The following is a 22,092-nucleotide window of genomic DNA, read 5'->3' as shown; positions in this document are numbered from 1 at the left end:
TATGTACTGAATAATTAAATAAATAAAATTAAAGAAAAATATAAAAAGAATCTTATTTGTTCCATAGAAAAGAAAGAATCCCTTGGAATGGAAAAGAAACAGTTTTTTCAGCTTTGCTTAACGATGTAATGTTTCATGAAAAATATAATCCAATCTGACTTATACTTCATTAAAATCAATCCCATATCATTTCTTTCAGATCTTTTAGAAAATTTGCAATTGCTTTGATAAAAAAACCTTGTTTTTCTGATGCTTCGATTGAAATATGGGTTTTCAAAGAAAAGGCTAATATGGTCATTAGCCAAAAAAAAATGTACATCCTAAAAGTTACTAGAATTGAAGTTTATAAAGTTTCCTTCTCAAAAATATTTTAATAAAAATTTTCCCCGAGTTCGGGCATAGATTTTCCAGCTTTTCTTTATGAATTTCCCTAACGGTGGAAAATTTTGTAGAAAACTTTTTCCAGTTCATATTTTTTTGGATTTCTGAGAAAATTTGCTTAAATTTTCATATAAAAACTTTGTTTCTACAATGTTTCGTTCATGAGTTATGATTTTTCAAAGAAAAGTCTTATATGGCACATCTGGACATTTTTCACAAAACTGGCCATAACTCAAAAACGAAAAATAAGTGCATTCCAAACATTTCAGTGATTAAAGCTTATAAAATTACCTTCTCGAAAATATTTTTTTGAAAATTTTCCACGAGTTCGGGCATAGTTTTTCCGGCTTTTCTTTACGAATTTTCCCAACGGTCGAAAATTTTGTGGAAAACTTTTTCCAGTTCATATTTTTTTTTTTTGACTTTTGAGAAAATTTGCTTAAATTTTCATATAAAAACTTTGTTTCTACGATGCTTCGTTTTTGAGTTATGATTTTTCAAAGTAAGTAGTGTCAAGGGAAAACAAAAAATTTCCACCTGAGTTTTCCGGAAAAATAGGCGACCCTGAATTTTTCTCAATTTTTTTTTATTCATATATCCATGAGCCCTGCCTGTGGAAAAAGTTTCATGAAAATCTGAGACCCTTCGGCCCAATTTGTACGATTATTAAAAAAAATTCCCCCATATACAAATCGGATAATATGAACAACTCATCCACGATTCCCTCTACCCTCACGTGAAACACAGGCAAAACATCATTTCTGATTTTCAACATGGGTTGGGGGAAAAAAGGTCAATAACTTCAAACTTAACCGTACTCACTGTCGGTGAAGAAAATAGATAGCTGCAACAACTGCCAAGGCATAAGCGGTACTCGGATTTATCAAACGCAACACTCGGGACGGGAGTTTGAAAATGTCTTCTGTCTGAGGTCTCTCCACTGCGCATTAGGGATGGTACACAAATTATGTCACGCTAAATTTCAACTTTTTCGACCCCCCCCCTTTGTTACACTTTTTGTATGAGTCTTCCGAAAATTTTGTAAGACTTGTCACGCTTGGCTCGACCCCCTCTCCCACCCTTGGAGCGTGACGTAATTTGTGCATGACCCCTTAGTACGAAGTATTTTGGAACGTACGCACAATGATTTTTTTTGTCGATTTTGAATCGAAATAGAATAGCGTCTAAACCGTTGGTTTTAGTGAAAAAGATTGTTCAGAGAAGTTTCTTGATTTGTAAAAGCGCTTCTTTAAATCACCTAAAAGTTAGATAAAAAAATATGTTTTTACCTGTTTGAGATAGACGGTCAGTGTCTTCAGCAAAGTTGTAGCTCATGTTAATTCAAGACACGTTGTCGAAGACACCAAATTTCTATCTCTTATACATTAAAAGGTATGTAATTTTATCTTAAAATGACACTTAAAAATAGTAAAATATTTATTTTCAAATAACCGATTTTTATGGGGCTTTTTTGAATTAAAAGCATTAGTTTGGACGCAGATTGACGCACTTAGCGATTTGTGATTCTGAAAGGATTATTTTTTCACTTTCAAATGACACTAAGAACTTTTGGCCAGAAGCGGTCTATAAATTGTTATGTTTAAACTAGTTAAACCATTATAATGAATTTTATTGCGGTTTTACGACTTTTCTCTCGTTTTCATTACGTTACTTCATATAAAACATGTTGCATTTGATACGTTATGACCATTTTTATAATTTTTGGTGAACTCCCTCACCCACAAACTTCATTTATCATAGAAATGTTTTTCTTTTTATATTCTTGTTTAAGTCATAACGTTTGACCCAACTTTTGACTCCCTGGCCACGATCACAGGGTTTGACGGTGCCAAAGTAGAAGGTGCACCATAATAATATTCGTCTGTGAAACATATCACCTTCCCAATACTTTGGCACACCTCTAACGGTTCATGATTTTCATGAAACGGCTGCATTCAGACGGAGGATCTGTTAATATGTTCGGCATATTATCAGGTCCTCTTCGAACGGAGGGACCGCCAGTGCTCAGTTAGGGTTCATTCAAATATTACGTAACGCAAAATTTGTCAATTTCAGACCCCCTCCCTCCCCCACGTAACAGCTTTTGTAGGGAAAATTTTAAATTTTTGTATGGATCGTAACACAATGTAAGACCCCCCCTCCCCCTGTTGCGTTACGTAATATTTGAACCATCCCTTACTTATAAACCAGTGCTGATTGTTGATGGTTCAGTTCGTTTACAGAAATACGATGGTATTTCGTTTACTGTAGCATCCTTTGTACTAATCAATGTTGTGAAAAACTCAATTTCTCATAACTCACGCTTGAGATTTTTCATGCGTGAGTTGTCAATCACGCAACTCAGCAGTCAAAAAATCATGGATGAGTTGGCTCACCTTTTTGATTCATTAACTCGTATTTCCACAATTTACTCACATACGGCAACAATTTCTTGTTAGTCTGGTAAAATTATAGTAATCCTTTCTAACGTAAACAACAACATACGGGTTTCTCGAGTTTTAGACGGGTACTAATCAGTAATGGTGGTTAAGTTTCAAAGCTAACGTATGATCAATCGTTTTATAATGCAACATAAGAATAGGCGTCTGGTAGAATTGTGCGTTTCATTCGTCGTTTTAAAGTTAGTGATGGTGAGGGTGCTAATAATGATATTGGAAGAAATGTGTGATGAAAATATTTGAAAATTGCATTGAAAATGATTATGATAGTTTTGTTAAAAAAAACATTCATAATAATACTAACATGAACCCTCAGTGGTACGTCTGTTTGTCTATTCTACTAGATTATTGATGGTTATAGTACATTCTGCAATCATTTCTCTGAATATAAAAAACTATTGCCTAGTTCTTAGCACATTCATGATAAGAGTGTTCATAGTGACAGTGAGTGCAGTTAAATTTATCAAAGTGAATTTAATTTTCCACTGTCATTTTATTGATCGTAGTGCTAAATCGTAGTTTGATTATTTTTATTTATTTAATTATGGTGGTTAGATGGTAAATGGTAACAAAAATTAAGTATTATGAAAGTAGTGTGATGTAATTTTGATAATTGTAGCTGTGAAATTGAAGTGATATAATGGAAAGTAAACATATATGATGTGTATTACGAAAGGTAATGAGTGATAATCGGTGATATTAGTGATAGTGTTAAAAACAAAAGTGACGACAGCAAAGGTGTGGTAATTATGTGACAGTGACTGATGAAATGAAATGGGAATGAGGATCTTTCAATAAAACTATTTCGTTCTTCACTTCAACCACTTTAGTAGCATTTCAAGTCTAATCATAGTTTTATACTAGTCTGGAATACTAGACTGCAAAACTACGGCACGGGTTGATTGCTGCTAGGGTTCACAGTGACCATTTGAGCAACATTGCTTAGGAACGTCTGTGTGATGAATGTAATGGAGGCTTATAAAAGCATTATGTTGGGCAGGAGCTTAGGGCAGATTAAAAGTCCCAGTACTACCCCTATCGCTACTGACAAAAAAAAAAAAAAAAAAACAAAATACAACTACCGAAAAGCTAAACATTACATATAATTTGCAATTGGATTAGATGGATAAATTGATGTGAAGATTTGCGAAAAAGTTACACGTCTTCTCAGTGAGAATCGAACTCACGACTCCCTGATCTATAGTTAGGGCGCGTTACCCCTACGCCATGAGAGGACTCATGAACGCAGAAGTTAACCTGAATTAGATTCAGCTCAATAATCACGTGGTGCTTTTTCGCAAGCATTAGATGCCCATCCAAACACAACGCTTTCTATATATATCCAATGCCTAGCCCGAGAGCGCATTGTTTTTTAGGTATAGGAATAGCACACTACACTAGCCAGCAACTGCGCTGGCTGAGGTTTCTATTGTGTGGGCTTCCAATGGGTCGCGGCGTTCTCAAACGACCGGTTACGGAACATGAGTCCGTTGCTCGATAAATACTTGTTTTTAATTATGAATCGTGGTTTACGGCCAACCAACCGAGTGGAAGTTTAAGCCCCGCCCACCCTTACTGCTTACTTCACTGAAAGAAATCCACACGTCACGTTTGATCCGTGAGTTCAAAATTATGGATCGATTCATGAACTTCTATATCAGGGTGTCTACTCGTTCACCTAAATGAAATTCCCTGATATTTCCAGGTTTTTCCAGGTTTCACAAAATGATTCCAGGTTCAAGAAATACCTAATTGTATATGGCTTAAACAAAATAATTACAAATTTAAAAGTGTTTTTGATTTAATAGTAATTTATACACTTCTAGACATTTTTAAACGCATGCTGAAGCTATTCCAATATGAAGGTGCTAACATTACCAAAGATTATGTTTTAATGTAATGAATTTTATTTGCCAATGATGGCGTCTTTGATTTCGTTTGTAAGCTCTTTTCATCATCATAAACTTAACGGAACTTTCAAGTGTATCAGTATGCTTGTTACGTTTCATTCGAAAATGTTCAAGAGTTCTAAATTAACCTTCCCTTTCCTATGCTGGCTCAAGGGCTCCATCGATTGAGCATGAGCATGATTGACCACCCGCAGAATGCTACTCCGTTATTGCAAGAACAGCTGTACTTACACAAGCAACCAACAGACGCTACTCAAGATCAGTAAGCATCCTCAATGTGTAAGTGCTGGTGCTCATTATTATAACAAACAATACCGGCGCCGGCTGCGTCCGAACGCAGGTCATTTTTGGGATGGGAGGGAAATGTTGAAGAGTTACTTGCTTTATGGAAGCCAAGGAGTCCTCTGCACTTCCACAAGAAAACACAGGGAGTTTGTATATGGGAAAGGATTCGTTTTGCTAAACGATAAAGATATAATTTGAAATTAATATCTGAGCGTATACAGAAATGACCGATACCGATAGTGAGGTTACTACGCGAACACAAAATTAAAAATGGTGCATGAAGCAGTTCTGGTAACGGCTGGGTGTGTTGAAAATAAGAAGAAAAAACGAACTAACCAGGAACCAGAAAGAGACCGAAAAGAGCAAACGGTAATCAAAAAACAAAATGAATCCGTACAGTAACCAGGAGAAAATAGTTTGATACGCCCAGAGAATCAGAGAATATTTCTAAAACTTGTTCTGGAAATTTCTTGTGACATTACGACAAATAATGTATTCAGGTTAGATGAATGGATAAATAACTTTATTTGAGAGATTTTCTCTTTTCTTTAGAACTTCGTTTTGTAATTATTTCCCATAAAATCTCTCCAAGAATTTTCCCACGAATTTCTAAGAAAATAAATGTTTTGGAAAATAAAATATGGATTTAAAAAAATAACCACTAACAATACCTAAGGGATTTCAACAGAAATTCTATCATATGTTATTTCTGATATTTTTCAAGGAAACCCTTAGTCCTCCAGGATTTTAACCGGCGATTCCTTCATCGGTTTTTCTAGAACATTCTCCAAGACTCTCATTTGTACCATGTTGGAATACTCCAGATGACTCCAAGAATTTCACAGGATTTTCTACAAAATTATCCTTCTGAAATTCTTTAAGATTTTAATTAGAAATTTCTCTAAGGATACCTTCAGGAATTACTCCAGAGATTAGGGATAGTACACAAATTATGTCACGCTAAATTTCAACTGTTTTTATACCCAACCTTTGTGGCTTTTTTTGTATGAGTGATCCGAATTTTATGTAAGGCTTGTCACGCTTGGCTTGACCCCCTCCACCCCTCTGAGCGTGACGTAATTTGTGCATGATCCCTTATTCCTAAGATTATTGTGTGAAATCATCCAATTATTCTAAGAGATTTCCCAAGAAAGTTTAAAAAAATGCTAGCATTCATCCAGGAGTATTTCTCCAAGGAAATGTGAATGAAATTTTCCAGGAAACTGAGAATATGTTGAAAAAAATTCGTGGCATTTTCCTAAAGCAAATCTTAGGGTAAAACTTGAGTATGTTCTTAAGTCACCCTTGATGAATAAAGATTTCTAAAAATAAACTCGTTCTTGAGGAAATTTTACAAGATTTTCTAGATTATTCCTAAGTTAATAGTAAAAAAGATAAAAATATCCATTGAATCTCTGAATAACATCCCGCAGCATTTTGTGAAGGAACTGGAAAAACATAGGACGAAATCCGTAAAAAAATGTGTAGGAATGATCGAAGGATTTCTTGAAAAAAAAAAAAAAAAAAAATACTGGTGTGGAACCTTAAATGAATATTGAATATTCCGTGGGTATTTTTATGAGTAATTCATTGAAAAATGTTTTGAAAAAACTCCAGTCATCCTAAGGTACACACAGGTAAAATTCAAGGAATTATTAGAAATGTTCCTAATAGATTCACTCGAATAACCCCTTAATGAATTTTCGTAGCAATTCATTGGAAAACGGTAGATGAACTTGTCAGGTTTCGTAAAAAAAATCTTGTACTAATTTTACCAGAAACTCAAGATTGAACTTTTACGGGTTTTCTTGGAAAACAAAATCTGTGGAAATCATTGGAAGAGTATCGACTGAAGGAGTACTGAAGAATTCGGTTGAAAAGTCAGTGAAAATGCCTGGAGGAAATCTTAAGATAGTATTTGGAAAATTGTTCAAGGTAATCCCTGAGAAAATTACTGGAGGTAGTAACATTGAAGTGCTCGAGGATCTCCTAAATCAAATTCTGGAGAATTTCTTTTAAGCATCATTTGAAAAAAATATTGAAAGAATTGGTATAGGGATTTCTTGAAGAATTTATGGAGAGAACCCTGTATTAGTTCTTGGCAGTATTTTAAATGAAATCCCCGGAGAAACCACTAGGATGATGCCTGTGGTGAAGAAGGGAAGAAATATGAAAATAAATTAAACATCATAATTATCTGCAAGCAAGATAAAGAAAAAAAGACTTCAGAGACCATTTTGGTTAAAATAGAGACTTCAGAGACCTTTCATCAAAAACAGATACTTTTTAGAGACTTGCATAAAAATAAAGACCAATTCTCAAACCTGTTACCGGTCCTATGTAAATCTCTTACTGATTAAATATAGAGATATTAAAACGTCAATCATGTTTTGGTAAGGCGATAAAATTTCATATTCGAAAGGAGTCTCACTGAACAGCTCAAACAATGTTTTGATAGCGGCGCAGCCGAATTTTTTTTCGATTGAAGAGAATTTTCTTGCAAATAATGGTTGCTCTGGATTTGACGCAAAAATCGTTGTCGTGAACATATGTATTTCATGATAGAATTACTGCCTCAAAATAATTTCCCTGATTGTGATCGAAATTCCCTGAGAATTCCAGGTTTTTTCCAGGTTGAATTAATTTCCCTGAGAATTCCAGGTTTTCCAGGTTTTTTCAGGTAGTAGACACCCTGTATATAGATTTGTTGTGATTTTCTTACAAACTTCGTGTGCGTTACACATTCAATTCTTTAGTTTTGCTGCATGGACTGATTCATCTACCGACAACATGAATTCCATAGTTTTCCACATCAGTTCCTGAAGCTTTCCATTTCAAATTCATATGCGTTAACCTATGGGTGCATAGATCATCACCCAACACGGATTCAGTGGTTTAACTTATGATTATCTTGTGTCATGATCATCATGTTCAAGTTGGTCGATTTGAAATCGATTAGCTTGCTGTCGATTTCCGTGTTCAAAATTTCTAAATTGTCTGTGATCAAACCATAGCGAACCAAATTGCGGTCGGACCTCGTGCCGAACGACAGTCATCAGTCGAAAGAAAAGAAGCAAATTCGGAAGCTGAAAGTGTTAGAGGAAAATTTGCGGATTCGTTTTTCTCTCTATTATTGAAGATGTCCGAGTGAAGATGAGGAGTTCATTCTAATTTTCTATAAATAACATGCATTACTTCCAGCATTGGATATAACGTATGGTGTTAAAAAATATCGGATTCCTCTAACAGATTTTTCTAGCTTTCAGCTTCAAATGAAATGAAATATGCTAATCCCGGGCTTCCCAAATTATGGATTTGCGGCGCCCCGCTGGTTGCTGACTCACTTGTTTGGAAAAAAGAACACTCAAGTGAGCTTGCGACGAGCAGAGGAGCCTTGAACCTATATTTTGGGGAGCAAGAGTTCTCTATCAAATTTCTTCTTTCAGTCTCATGATATTCATGTTTTATCACACATGACTATCTAAAGCTACTACATTTCGAATTTAATAAGCTAATCAGTTGGTTTGCATGATTTAATATTTGGAAATTCATGTTTGTTTCACATGACAACCTGATGTTGATACACATGTTATTATACCGTTAAGTCAATGACGAAATCCATATGGCTACCACACTCAAATCATGTGGTTTTCCTCACTGCGCAAATCTATAAGTAAAACACACGAACTTGACGTGTAGATTTTTCTCAGTGTAAAACACACGAACTTGACGTGTAGATTTTTCTCAGTGATAACTGCAATTTGGGACCAATTACTCAATAATGCTCTACTGCTCAATATGCTGCTTGTAATAAAATTGCCGCGTAAAAACTAAACCCTGACTGCAAATATGTCATTAGGTGTGAAACTTACCTTAAAGTTGTATTTCTGGTAAATTACTTCACGTATGTCAGGACCACTCCGGGGCTCAAAAATATTCAATGAAAGGTTTGTATATATGCCACAAATTAGGCAAACGTTTGTTTTAATTGATTTCTGTTGTCCTCCTGGAGATACATTTTCTCCTCCACCGGCAGCTGCAGCATTATTGGATGAAGTATTCATAGTTCGTGCCTAAAAATTGATTAGTTTTATCGATTATATCTTGTAATACCTAATTGTAATCATAAATCATATCTTGTGAAAATCCATCACAAAAACGTCACTGCGACGTAGAATTTGCGTTGAATAGAAAATAAATTACCTGCAGTAATGAATTATTGGATAACGAACACTACCATTCAATACATAATTTTCATCAATTTCAAAGTGCTGTGAAGGGAATACGCATTCTTTTTTATTAGATTTAATTATCGGAGCCTAGCTTTAACTACGAAAAAAGTAAAGACGACTCGCGAGCAGATGTTTTCACTCTGCTGCAGCACTGTCTGACACCTTGCACTGGATGACACGTTGATAAGTTACTAATTAGAGTAGTACATGGAAGATTATCTTTCGACAACGAGACAAGCATTTATTTTGTTCGTTTTGCGTTTTTGTCTTTAAATGCATTATTAATTTGAATTTTAAAATAATTTAAATACATTATTTATTATGTCCTCCACAAAACTAACAAGCAAAATTCGATGCGCCCTTTCGATATTTGGTGAAGACAGTTTTTGTTTGGCTCGGATAAACCTGTATGAATGGCACCACTGCTCATCATCATTCGCCAGAGGAGAGTGCATTGCATCGTATCTGGATTTTCACTGCTTTTGTCATCATTCAGTTTCTGGCTTTCGTTTTGTGCTGACGGTGCAACGTGTGTAATTTTCTGGTGAAAAGTATTTAGGTTGATCGAGGATTCTTATTTTCGGACGTGTTAAATTCTAGCAGTATAACGTAGTGGCGAGCGTTCCCGTGATAAATTGACGACATGTAAGTACTGGATAGTTGTTTTGAAAAGTAGGGGTTTGCCAAAATGGCAAGGTCAAATAAAGTTTTCACTTGCGCAAGAAGAAGATCAAAAAGTGAGCGTGAAAGTGTTGGAAGAGAGGTTGGATGTAAGCCTCCACGATAATGGCTACTCTCACCAAACCGATGCGTGAACGGGACGAGAAGTCGAGCGGATCCCGTTCGGTGTTTTATTTTTCTTTTGTTTAGTTCTAAATCAGTGGTGCTCAAACTGGAGTTTTTGTGAGCTAAATTAAGATTTTTAATACAGTGGTGTTTCGATTTAACCACGCCAAAAAATGCAATGAGGGGAAAGTTTATGAAAGAACAGAAAATATTATGGAACCTTCGAATTTTCCTTGACATGAAATATAGTAGGGGAAAAGCACCAATTTTCGACCCATCCATACGATTTTGGCCTACATTGTATGGAAATCCGAAAATTGGCACAAAATTCTTACAGGTCGAAAATTAGTGCTTTTCCCCTAGTACTAGCAGGTTTACGTGAAAAAAAAAACAAATACAAAGATACAAAAAAGTATCGACATATCGTATGGTAAAAAAAGGAAAAACAAAATAAGCATTGAATGTTGCGAGTACCGTTTTGACTCATATTCCGAACACTTGAGGCCAACAGTGACTTTAAGTGCATCTCACAGGCATACCGTTTTGTCTCAAATTCCGAACAGACTCATATTCCGAATACTCGGTTTTTGTATGACAATTTGGTTGAAATGTTTCGCCTGAAATATGTCATCAAACTGACATAAAATGGCGGTCAATTGTAATACAATTTATACAAACTCCAATCTATTTTAGACTTCGGGAGTCATCATGACTCCCTAGTTTGAGGTCCGTAAAACTAGCTCAGAGAAATTTATTTGCGAAATTATTCTTTTGAATATGTTTTATTCGTGCTGTTCGGAATTTGAATCAAGATGTTCGGAATTTGAGACAGAATGAACGGCATTTGAATCAAAATGTTGTTCCACACTTTTACATAAAAACAATACTAAACAAGTTAAAATAAACATTTTTATCGACACACCCAACAGTTGACAGTCTTACTTTGCGAATAAATTGAAATTTTCACAAATTCGCCGTTTATTTGAGGCTCAATTGCGTTTTACGCTTTACGGAGCCTTAATAAATTTTCGTATTGTTAACAAATAAATGGATTTTTTCAGTACCAAAATTAGTACGGGATGGAACCAGGTCAGGGAACTTGTTACAACTCGAAATTAGAGGTCACAATTTTCAAAGCAAGAGTGGTACACTCAAAATAATCCAAACGTCATTGTTACGTGAAAACACACGTGATTTTTTTCCATCGCACTTTTCACGTAGCTCTTACCAGGGTGGCCACCGAACCGGGAAAGACGGGAAAAGCGCACTGAGGTAAAAAAACTTAATAATTTCTTAAGGAATAATTATGATTTGGCGCCACAACGATTATTGTTGAAAGTTTTAAGTTTTACTTATGATTTTAGTGAAGAATTACAATAATAAATTTCATAAGTCAATCAATGAAATTCGGTAATAAACGCAATGATAATATGAATGATCTAATTCGAATTATCAATCAGTAATATTGTACGCCTTTTATTCCAGGCGTGTTCAAAAATTGACATGTTTTGATGACATGTGATCTACTTACGATTAACTTTTAGTCAACATCGAAAGCGGAGCAGTTCTTCTAGCGATTGCTATGATAATTATTTGAAGTAATTGTTGTTAAAGAACTCAAAGCTCTCACTTATGAAACTTATGATCCCATTTTCGAAATGTTTAAGCGTGCAATGAAACCATAATTTGGTTGCTTCATAAGTCTTGATTTATGGAAAACCTCAGTATTTTTGCCTCAGTGCGGGAAAAAGACGGGAATTTGAATCAACCGGGAAAAAGACGGGAAAAACCGGGGATTTGAGAAGATCACCGGGAAAATCGTTTTGAACGAACATCTTCAAGTTGTGATATACAAACAAACCTCCAAAATAAGTTATAGAAAGTGTTATGTTTGATGATATTGCAATGAGGCATCCGCAATTTTGAACAAATATCTTTCAAACAGTAATGATATAATTTCTTCTATGCTACACCATATTTCTTAAAAATGTTTCACTCTTTTCAATACAGAATAATCTTGAGAACAAGTCTTTATTTATAAAAGCTTTTAATATGTCACTAGTTATCTAATCGATAAAATTTTGAATAAAGGCTCATTTTCGATTTTAATAACGATCAAGCTGTTATAGCTCATATAAAATGTGTGGAATATCCATACAAAAAGCATTAAGAGAGGATGGGTGGATGTTGAAAATGATGTTTTTTGTGTTATTAAAATTGTGTGTGAGCCCTAAGTAAGTGCTTCTACATGTGTGGCCTTGTTTTATCCATACCTTAAGCCTATTTGCTTTAGAGAACTCTTTATTTTTATGAAGAAAAATCAAAGGATTAGGAATTGAAATAATTCAAATTACGGTAATGAACTACTTGGGCATCTTGATGATTTTCGTAGGCACGTGGGGCTTTTGTCGGCATTAAGATGCACTTAAGATGATTATAAACCAAAGCCGACCTTCAAAATTTCAAGAGTCTAGAGAACCAAACAGAGCTCTGAGCTGAAATTTTGATCGTTTTATCATTACCAGAATGCAACCAATCCATCAAATTTTCGACGCAAAGGGTTGTCATGTTCTCTAGATCTTATACTTGAACTTGAAAATTTGAAGTTTGGCTTGAAGGGCATATTGTTGGTAAATATGGTTCAAATAGCATTCAAATTAAACTACTGTCGTGTCAAGAGGAGGATCTGTTTTATTGGCACAATCTCTTTTCCATGATAGATAGACAAATCGATTCAGATGAATATTATACTATGTCATAGTTTACAGAATACTGAATACTGAAACTATCGATGAACAATCAAATGCTATGAAAAAACAACTAAAACAGTTTAAATTGGTTTAAAAAAAATGTTGCAGTGATTTTCATAGAAACGATTTTTGATATAAATAGAAAAAGCCAATTAAAATCGTAGAAAACAATGGATCAAAAACCGGGAAAATTATGTAAAATATATCGGGAAAACCGGGAAAAAAGCGGGAATTTCAAAATCGAAATTTGGTGGCCACCCTGCTCTTACGTAAATCATAGGTAGCCCAGAATGAACGCATGAACTTTGGAATTCGTCCATTCCACCGTCGCTAAACGTAAGAGCTACGTGGATTTTCCGGTAGCCTTTACGAAGCGTTTCAATAGGACCTAGATGGTTTGCATTAAATTTAAGGGGGCAGGATCCGTCATTGATTTCGGAATTTTCAAAAGCAGTTTTTTCGTCCAGAACCATGTAAATGTACAGGAAAATGTGTTCACTGTTATCAGTTCTCCAACCGAAACACAGTGAACACATTTTCATCGAATAATTTTTAGTTTTGAACAGAAAAACTGCTTTTGAAGTTACGATGATGACGATGATTACGATGACGGAGCGTTGATCGTTAACTGCAATGAAGACCAACCTTATTTCTAATAGGCTTTGGAAGAAAACTAATTCCCAATTGGAAAATGTAAACAAACTTAAAGATTGTGATATTTTTATTGTCATTCTGAGTCATTTCAAGCAGGATTCAATGCTTCCCAATTTTGTGAGTTTGGTCTGTCTTGTTGTAGCCTTCGCGTGCTATAATTGATAGAGATTATAAATCAGGTATAAAATATGAAGTAATGCAGGGATTTTTCGGTATTCAAAGCATATTTACCTTGAAATCAATCTTACACAGTGTTAAAAGCAGCAGCAGCTTCTGAAGTTCTTCAAAAATCAAGCGGACGCCATCTTAGGATTTGAGCTCAACACCGAATGTACGTACACTATGAAGATGTCAAAATGAACTTAGGCACCTACGTGAATTCCACGTATGTGCAATAGGTAACCTCAGTAAACATTACCGAGTCACTATTTGGTGGTTATGAATGGTTTAGTGATCATTATCTTAGTCAGGTGAAGTGGAGGTAAAATGAATTTGGAATGATCTACGTGATTTTTCACGTAGCAATGACGTTTGGATTTTTTTGAGTGTAGCACGCAAAGGCTACAACAAGACAGACCAAACTTACAAAATAGGGGAAAAAGGATTCAAAATGCTCAGATTGACAATAAAAATATCACAATCTTTTAATTTTGTTTACATTTTCCAATTGAGATTTAGTTTTCTTGCAAAGCCTATTAGAAATAAGATTGGTCTTTATTACAGCTAAATTTAATACAAAATCATCTAGGTCCTATTGAAACGCTTTGTAAAGGCTACCGGAAAATCCACGTAGCTCTTACGTTTAACGACGGTGGAATGAACGAACTTCCAAAGTTCATGCGTTCATTTTGGGCTACCTATGATTTACGTAAGAGCTACGTGAAAAGTGCGATGGAAAAAAATCACGTTTGTTTTTACGTAACAATGACGTTTGGATTATTCTGAGTGTAAGTACCAAGAACAGAAACCTTACTATTGGCACAATTACCCGTAACGCGGGTAGATCACCTTTTCGAGGTGCGTTACGAGGTAAGATGTAAGATCTACCATATTGTGCTCTTGTTCTGTTCTTGTTTATACTTATAAGTTACGGTCGGAAGGAACTGAGGCTGGGTTTAATTCATCAAATCAAAGATAAAATCTTTCCGAATTCAAGCGCTTATATTTCGATATATAGGAGGTAAACGATTCCGAATCAGTGGGGTAGCAGATCTCCTACCTTCAAAAATAAGCTTCTTGTTACAAGGAATCTAAATGTCTAATGCGATGAAACCTGTTCACAGTTACAAAAAACGATTTTGAAACTCATAGGTAGAAGTAATAATTTGAAACGCTAGAGTACCGATGCATGGTCAAAATCAGTATCATTCAACCAGCTTAGTGGTCGAACCTGGTTAAGGGGCGCGCTTTTGAGAGTTTAATGGTGACAAACTGTTTTCTCCAAAAGGTATAAATGGCGGTATCTATTTCTAAAGAGGCTCTATGCAAAATGGTAAAGAATGATAATTGTATTAAAAACGACTACTTCATTATTTCTCAATAGTAATTACATAGATGCCTAGTACTGGAGCTGCAACAACTGTTGAAAACATTCGTACGATTTCATTCTGGCTTCTTGTATCTGCTGGAACTGCTGAGGTACTGTTCTCGATCGAGAGGAAACTGGGCTGTTGACGATTGACCCGGTGATGTTTGTATCACGAGCTGCGGACATGATGACGGATTGATGAATTTCCCCGTTGAATCCTAAAGTGATCACTGCTGGAGGTGGATGCGAGTGATCTTGTAATTGTTCCATCACCATTATGTTGGTTTGGTGTTGATGAAAACTTTGGTGCGGCTGAGGATGACTTCCTTCGCGCTGGTGCGTTGAAAATGGAAATGATAATGGAGTGTACTGGTTCTGGTGCGTTGATCCCAGAATCAACGAGTGTAGTCACTGATCCGCGTGATGCTGATGCAGACCATAGTAGTTGATGCTCTATGCAGGCGATAGGCTTGATCACTCGGCGCGAAATCCATTGCGTCGTCCATCTTTGTGCATCTATCGAAAGCAGATACAACTGCTATCGATGAGCGAGCAGAGTGGAGAGAGAGAATGGGAGGATGTCCAGTGATTCTCAACACTAAAACACCCAATGACATTATTTTTTTCAGGCCCTAGTCAGCGGGAATCAAACATAATACATTTCTCGCATAACCTGTGATCTCGCCCTAAAAGCCATTGGTAATCGAGTGTGTAGCTACTTGCTTTTAAGCAAATGAATGGCCCAGAATGAAAACTATCACCAATGGAAGATAGAGGAGAATCTTCTTTTCATCGTGGCATTGTTGAATAACGTGTAAATTCAATCGTTTTCTCGGTAACAACAAGCTACACACTCGGTAACCAATGGCTTTCAGGGCGAGATCACACATTATGCGAGATTTATGAATCATTGACCATCAGCAGCTTACATGTTGCTTAAGGCAATAAATTACAATAAATGCCCAAAGATCAAACACCTCACCCCAACCTGATGATAGTTAAATCATCCATGACACATGTACCGAAAACAAATGAATTCAAGCATAATTCTTCAATCCGACGTATCTGCAAAAATAAACAAACCAAGATTTGCTTTGCATGGGCTTGACAAACGCATAATCTACATATTGAGCCTACAAAAGTATTCTTAAAACCATTTTTCGATTTTTTGAAATAAATTTCAATTCTGCCCTATGTGCAGTTTACTCAGTGTTTTTAATTTGGCTACATACAACACCCTACGTTTGTAAAGCGACTCTAACTGTCAACATCTTTCATGCTAGTACATACGCCGTACATATGCTCATAGTAAAGCGACCTATATGCAGAATCAAAACATAAAATTTGAATCAGCAGATACGTCTTACCATTTCCGAATCACTAAAAAACATGTTGGAAATCGAGAAATTCGGATTTCTACAGCTGCAGCTAGCTGACGCGTCGGCAAACTGATGTGGAACTTCATCAGTATTCGGTTCTAGACAATATTTCTTACCGAATTTCTCACAAGAACTGTTCTCCATCTACTTTTGTTACTCACGGCTCCGTCCTGTATTCCTGTTGGTCTAGTTGAAATTGGAAACATTCGGAAACCAATATTCGTTGTAGTTGAACGTAGAAACTGCCAAATTTACTAACTTTATTAGGTTTTATCAGAATTTGCAAACCGGTGTATGTACAGCTTCTGTCAAACCGACGCATTAAGCAAGGTGTATGTATCAATCAAGGTATTGAGCTCTCGCCGAGCGGTGTCACGAACACGTGCGCAAATTTGCTGGTTGAAAATACTGCCGTTTGATTTTGCTGGGAACAGCTGATCTTTGGTTATATTTTCAACCAGCAATCTTTAAGTAGTGTTGGTGACATGTAACGTGTATGTACACGAACGCAGAAACCACTATGGTATCGACGAATCATCATGGTGTATGTGAGCAGCACAAAGCAAAAGGGTTTATTCGATATTTTCACCAGTTTTTCAATCTAATTGAAAACTAACCGGAATTTAATAGTGGTTAGAAACAGTGTTCATTTTTTTCAACTTGTAGAAGACACAGCAATAGAAAAAATGCAAAACATTTTAAATAGGATTTAAAATGCTTTACAATATATTGCATCGTATTTTTCTCGAATTCATCCAAATGTTAGATACGCCGATTTGAAAAATTATGCTTGAATTGAACAAGTTAGCACCGAGTGATGATTGTTTTGATCGCATTTCACTGATAATTTAGAACGATTTGAAAACAATCATCATCATCGCCTGTGAAAAGGCGGTGCTAACGTGTTCATTTTTTGTATTCTTTGAAGCTCACGGTGGTGCTCTTGGCTCACCCACAGTGGATTTACAAATGCGCTTCATAATTATCTATTTTTACAATTTATTTTTGTAAGATAAATGGTAACTTTGAACGGGATTGACTGTAAGATATACACCCGATTCTGTTTTTGCACGGATTTTTTTTACACGGCCGTGCAAAAAAAGTTTCCATACATTTTTTTCCACCAAAACCTTATTTTTGCATGAAACGTCGAGAAATCGTGTTACTTTTTTTGCACGGTTTTTGAAATTTTGAACTGAAAACTTTTTTTGCACGGTACGCATCCCCCGTGCAAAAACAGAATCGGGTGTACATAGTCATCATGTCTGGAAATTAAAATTCCTAAATTTTCATGCGGGCATGCTTTTCAGTCAAAACACTTCCCGAAAAAAGAGATTTTCAAGAACCTCGAGATACAAACCTCAACTAAACTATGTTAAAACTTACTCCAATCTTAAAATCTTGTTTGGCAAAAGTTCGTAGAATTGGATAAACTACTATATAGAGGTATTTCCGATAAATTTTAATGCTTCGTTCAGTAGTTATGATTTTTTAAAATCTTGAAAAAAAAAGCCCAAAAACACATAATTCTCGCATACTCTGAGATAACGCCCTAAAAGCCATTGGTAACCACGAGCGTAGCTCGTTGTTTCTGAGCAAATAAAGGAATAAGCATCCAAACCAACATCACGGGCAGGTAGATATTGATCCTTTCTTCCCCATAGCGTTATTAAATAACATGAAAATCCATTCAGATGCTCAGTAACAACGAGCTACACACATGGTTACCAATGGCTTTTAGGGCGAGATCAGAAGTTATGCGAGAATTGATTTGAAGCACACCTAAATTTACTCTAAATTGAGTGAAATTTTTGCCAGGAGTTCATTTCGCAATGAAACATCAAAGTATTGGTTGACTGGGGAGTTTCCAGACATTTTTGATAATATGAATGCATTGGCTTTTCCCTCACTGTGATATAAGGTGAAATCACTCTCACGGCGTGTCTGGTAGAACAATATTATCACAAAAAAATAGGCATCGCTAAATCTTTCAGCATTCGAAAATATAGGTTTTTAGCCTTTATTTGACGGGTTCCCCAAAAAAATCCACCGAGGGATCCCGAACATTTTTTTTTTTTATTTTAAATTTTTGTTCCTTGAAGTACAATATTTTCAAATATAATCATAGTAAAAGACAGTTTTTTTTCTCTCAAGCTCGATGGTAGCCCAAATTTCAAATGAAAGTTGATATAACATAGATATATAAGATTACAAATTGTAATAGACAGAACTGTCCTATGTGATCTTGGGGATACGACACTTACTCGTACAATGGAGGACACACTCAGTTGAGTTCAACTAATTTTCATTCTTTTACCAAGATCCGCACAGCTGAGCGGTAAGCAAATTGATTTTAACTGATATGTCAGCCTAACATCAAGTTTACTTAAAACAGCACCTTTGGGTGCCGTTACCAAACGTCACTTTTACTAAGATGTCATAAAACGACCTTTTACCGAGATTTGCACAGCTGAGATCGGCATTCGGATTTAAGTGTGTATTTGATTCTAGTGTATAACTGTTTCTGTTCATATTTAGAAAAGACTAATTTTCTTTTCCTTCTTTCTGGAATTACACCCCTATTGAGACAAAGCCAGGTTCTCAAATAAGAGTTCTTTGGTTACTCATTAACTGAATATTTGATTCGCCTATCATGATTGTTTTTTTATATTGTGTGTAAGAAAAATATACTCGACCGATGAGATCTAATCAACCATCCTGAAAATTCCACAAACTACGTAACGCTCTAGGGGGAGGGGGGAATAGCGTTGTAGTTGAACGTAGAAACTGCCAAATTTACTAACTTTATTAGGTTTTATCAGAATTTGCAAACCGGTGTATGTGCAGCTTCTGTCAAACCGACGCATCAAGCAAGGTGTATGTATCAATCAAGGTATGGTATCGACGAATCATCATGGTGTATGTGAGCAGCACAAAGCAAAAGGGTTTATTCGATATTTTCACCAGTTTTTCAATCTAATTGAAAACTAACCGGAATTTAATAGTGGTTAGAAAGGGTGTTCATTTTTTTCAACTTGTAGAAGACACAGCAATAGAAAAAATGCAAAACATTTTAAATAGGATTTAAAATGCTTTACAATATATTGCCTCGCATTTTTCTCGAATTCATCCAAATGTTAGATACGCCGATTTGAAAAATTATGCTTGAATTGAACAAGTTAGCACCGAGTGATGATTGTTTTGATCGCATTTCACTGATCATTTAGAACGATTTGAAAACAATCATCATCATCGCCTGTGAAAAGGCGGTGCTAACGTGTTCATTTTTTGTATTCTTTGAAGCTCACGGTGGTGCTCTTGGCTCACCCACAGTGGATTTACAAATGCGCTTCATAATTATTTATTTTTACAATTTATTTTCGTAAGATAAATGGTAACTTTGAACGGGATTGACTGTAAGATATACATAGTCATCATGTCTGGAAATTAAAATTCCTAAATTTTCATGCGGGCATGCTTTTCAGTCAAAACACTTCCCGAAAAAAGAGATTTTCAAGAACCTCGAGATACAAACCTCAACTAAACTATGTTAAAACTTACTCCAATCTTAAAATCTTGTTTGGCAAAAGTTCGTAGAATTGGATAAACTACTATATAGAGGTATTTCCGATAAATTTTAATGCTTCGTTCAGTAGTTATGATTTTTTAAAATCTTGAAAAAAAAAGCCCAAAAACACATAATTCTCGCATACTCTGAGATAACGCCCTAAAAGCCATTGGTAACCACGAGCGTAGCTCGTTGTTTCTGAGCAAATGAAGGAATAAGCATCCAAACCAACATCACGGGTAGGTAGATATTGATCCTTTCTTCCCCATAGCGTTATTAAATAACATGAAAATCCATTCAGATGCTCAGTAACAACGAGCTACACACATGGTTACCAATGGCTTTTAGGGCGAGATCAGAAGTTATGCGAGAATTGATTTGAAGCACACCTAAATTTACTCTAAATTGAGTGAAATTTTTGCCAGGAGTTCATTTCGCAATGAAACATCAAAGTATTGGTTGACTGGGGAGTTTCCAGACATTTTTGATAATATGAATGCATTGGCTTTTCCCTCACTGTGATATAAGGTGAAATCACTCTCACGGCGTGTCTGGTAGAACAATATTATCACAAAAAAATAGGCATCGCTAAATCTTTCAGCAATCGAAAATATAGGTTTTTAGCCTTTATTTGACGGGTTCCCCAAAAAAATCCACCGAGGGATCCCGAACATTTTTTTTTTTATTTTAAATTTTTGTTCCTTGAAGTACAATATTTTCAAATATAAACATATTAAAAGACAGTTTTTTTTTCTCTCAAGCTCGATGGTAGCCCAAATTTCAAATGAAAGTTGATATAACATAGATATATAAGATTACAAATTGTAATAGACAGAACTGTCCTATGTGATCTTGGGGATACGACACTTACTCGTACAATGGAGGACACACTCAGTTGAGTTCAACTAATTTTCATTCTTTTACCAAGATCCGCACAGCTGAGCGGTAAGCAAATTAATTTTAACTGATATGTCAGCCTAACATCAAGTTTACTTAAAACAGCACCTTTGGGTGCCGTTACCAAACGTCACTTTTACTAAGATGTCATAAAACGACCTTTTACCGAGATTTGCACAGCTGAGATCGGCATTCGGATTTAAGTGTGTATTTGATTCTAGTGTATAACTGTTTCTGTTCATATTTAGAAAAGATTAATTTTCTTTTCCTTCTTTCTGGAATTACACCCCTATTGAGACAAAGACAGGTTCTCAAATAAGAGTTCTTTGGTTACTCATTAACCGAATATTTGATTCGCCTATCATGATTGTTTTTTTATATTGTGTGTAAGAAAAATATACTCGACCGATGAGATCTAATCAACCATCCTGAAAATTCCACAAACTACGTAACGCTCTAGGGGGAGGGGGGAATAGCGTTTTATTTTTCCATACAAAAAACGTTACGGAGGGGGATGGGGTGAGGTGGTCAAAAATCTCCGATTTTAGCGTTACGTAATAAATGGACGCTGCCAAACGATTGATACGAAATAGAGCTCTTTTGAACCATTTTTACAAATCAATATCACTTGCTGCTGGGTTAATATTGTCATATTTTCCACAAATAATATGATATAAAAAAACAACATGCCAAAATAGTGACTCCTTGAATTGAAAATAGTCTTGCAGTTGTTGTCAACTGTTATATCCTTGAAAATATCGTGGTAAACAGGCACAATCTGGCTTCATAAATAAGCAAAAATGCCACATTTGAGGAACAGAAAATCTATTCAAGATTCAAGAAACGCCATTCCACGACCTAGTAAGTACTAACAGTTTGGACCAGACCAAAGGAATCATTGAGTCAATTTTTTTTAAAAACAGTACGAAACAGTCGATAAATTCGATATCTTTGGAAGTTTGTTCATTATGTCTCTGCAACGGAAATTCCATGGACATCTGACATAAAAAAGGGACACATGATTTGAATTTGGAGATCCTAATTTGACTCCTCCTGACTTAAGTTTATGGAGCTACTGTAAAAACAGAGGCAGAGCTCAAGGCAGACTCTTGAGTCGCTATCATCGCAAAACCCCCCAAAAAGCTCCAAAAGGTAATGTTAAATGCATGCTGTATGGAGCTCATTTAGCTACGACCAATAAATGCAGCCACTTGATTGATGTTGCTTTCATGAAATAGCCCAAAAAATTGCAAAAGTTGCACC

General features: G+C 35.7%; 1 protein-coding gene and 1 long non-coding RNA gene across 3 annotated transcripts in view; one reads left to right on the top strand and one right to left on the bottom strand.

The window, feature by feature from the left end:
* Positions 1-9,453, bottom strand: part of LOC5573223 — a 28,186-nt gene extending 18,733 nt beyond the window's left edge. The window contains exons 1-2 of the long non-coding RNA XR_002501117.1: positions 9,239-9,453; positions 8,908-9,108 (exon numbers count right to left, since the gene is read on the bottom strand). This is a non-coding gene — a long non-coding RNA (uncharacterized LOC5573223). The remainder of the gene's footprint in view (positions 1-8,907; positions 9,109-9,238) is intronic.
* Positions 9,454-9,754: 301 nt separating this feature from the next.
* LOC5573221 (tudor domain-containing protein 7A) overlaps positions 9,755-22,092 on the top strand; it is a 38,689-nt gene continuing 26,351 nt past the window's right edge. Inside the window, exon 1 of one of the 2 annotated variants that reach the window (XM_021848646.1) lies at positions 9,755-9,912. The gene's annotated coding sequence lies outside the window, so the exon portion shown is untranslated. The remainder of the gene's footprint in view (positions 9,913-22,092) is intronic. The other variant, XM_001654373.2, reaches the window with a different exon arrangement.

This window comes from Aedes aegypti, chromosome 3, assembly GCF_002204515.2.
Source record: "Aedes aegypti strain LVP_AGWG chromosome 3, AaegL5.0 Primary Assembly, whole genome shotgun sequence".
Lineage (NCBI taxonomy): Eukaryota > Metazoa > Arthropoda > Insecta > Diptera > Culicidae > Aedes > Aedes aegypti.
This window is presented reverse-complemented; position numbering and strand designations above follow the sequence as displayed.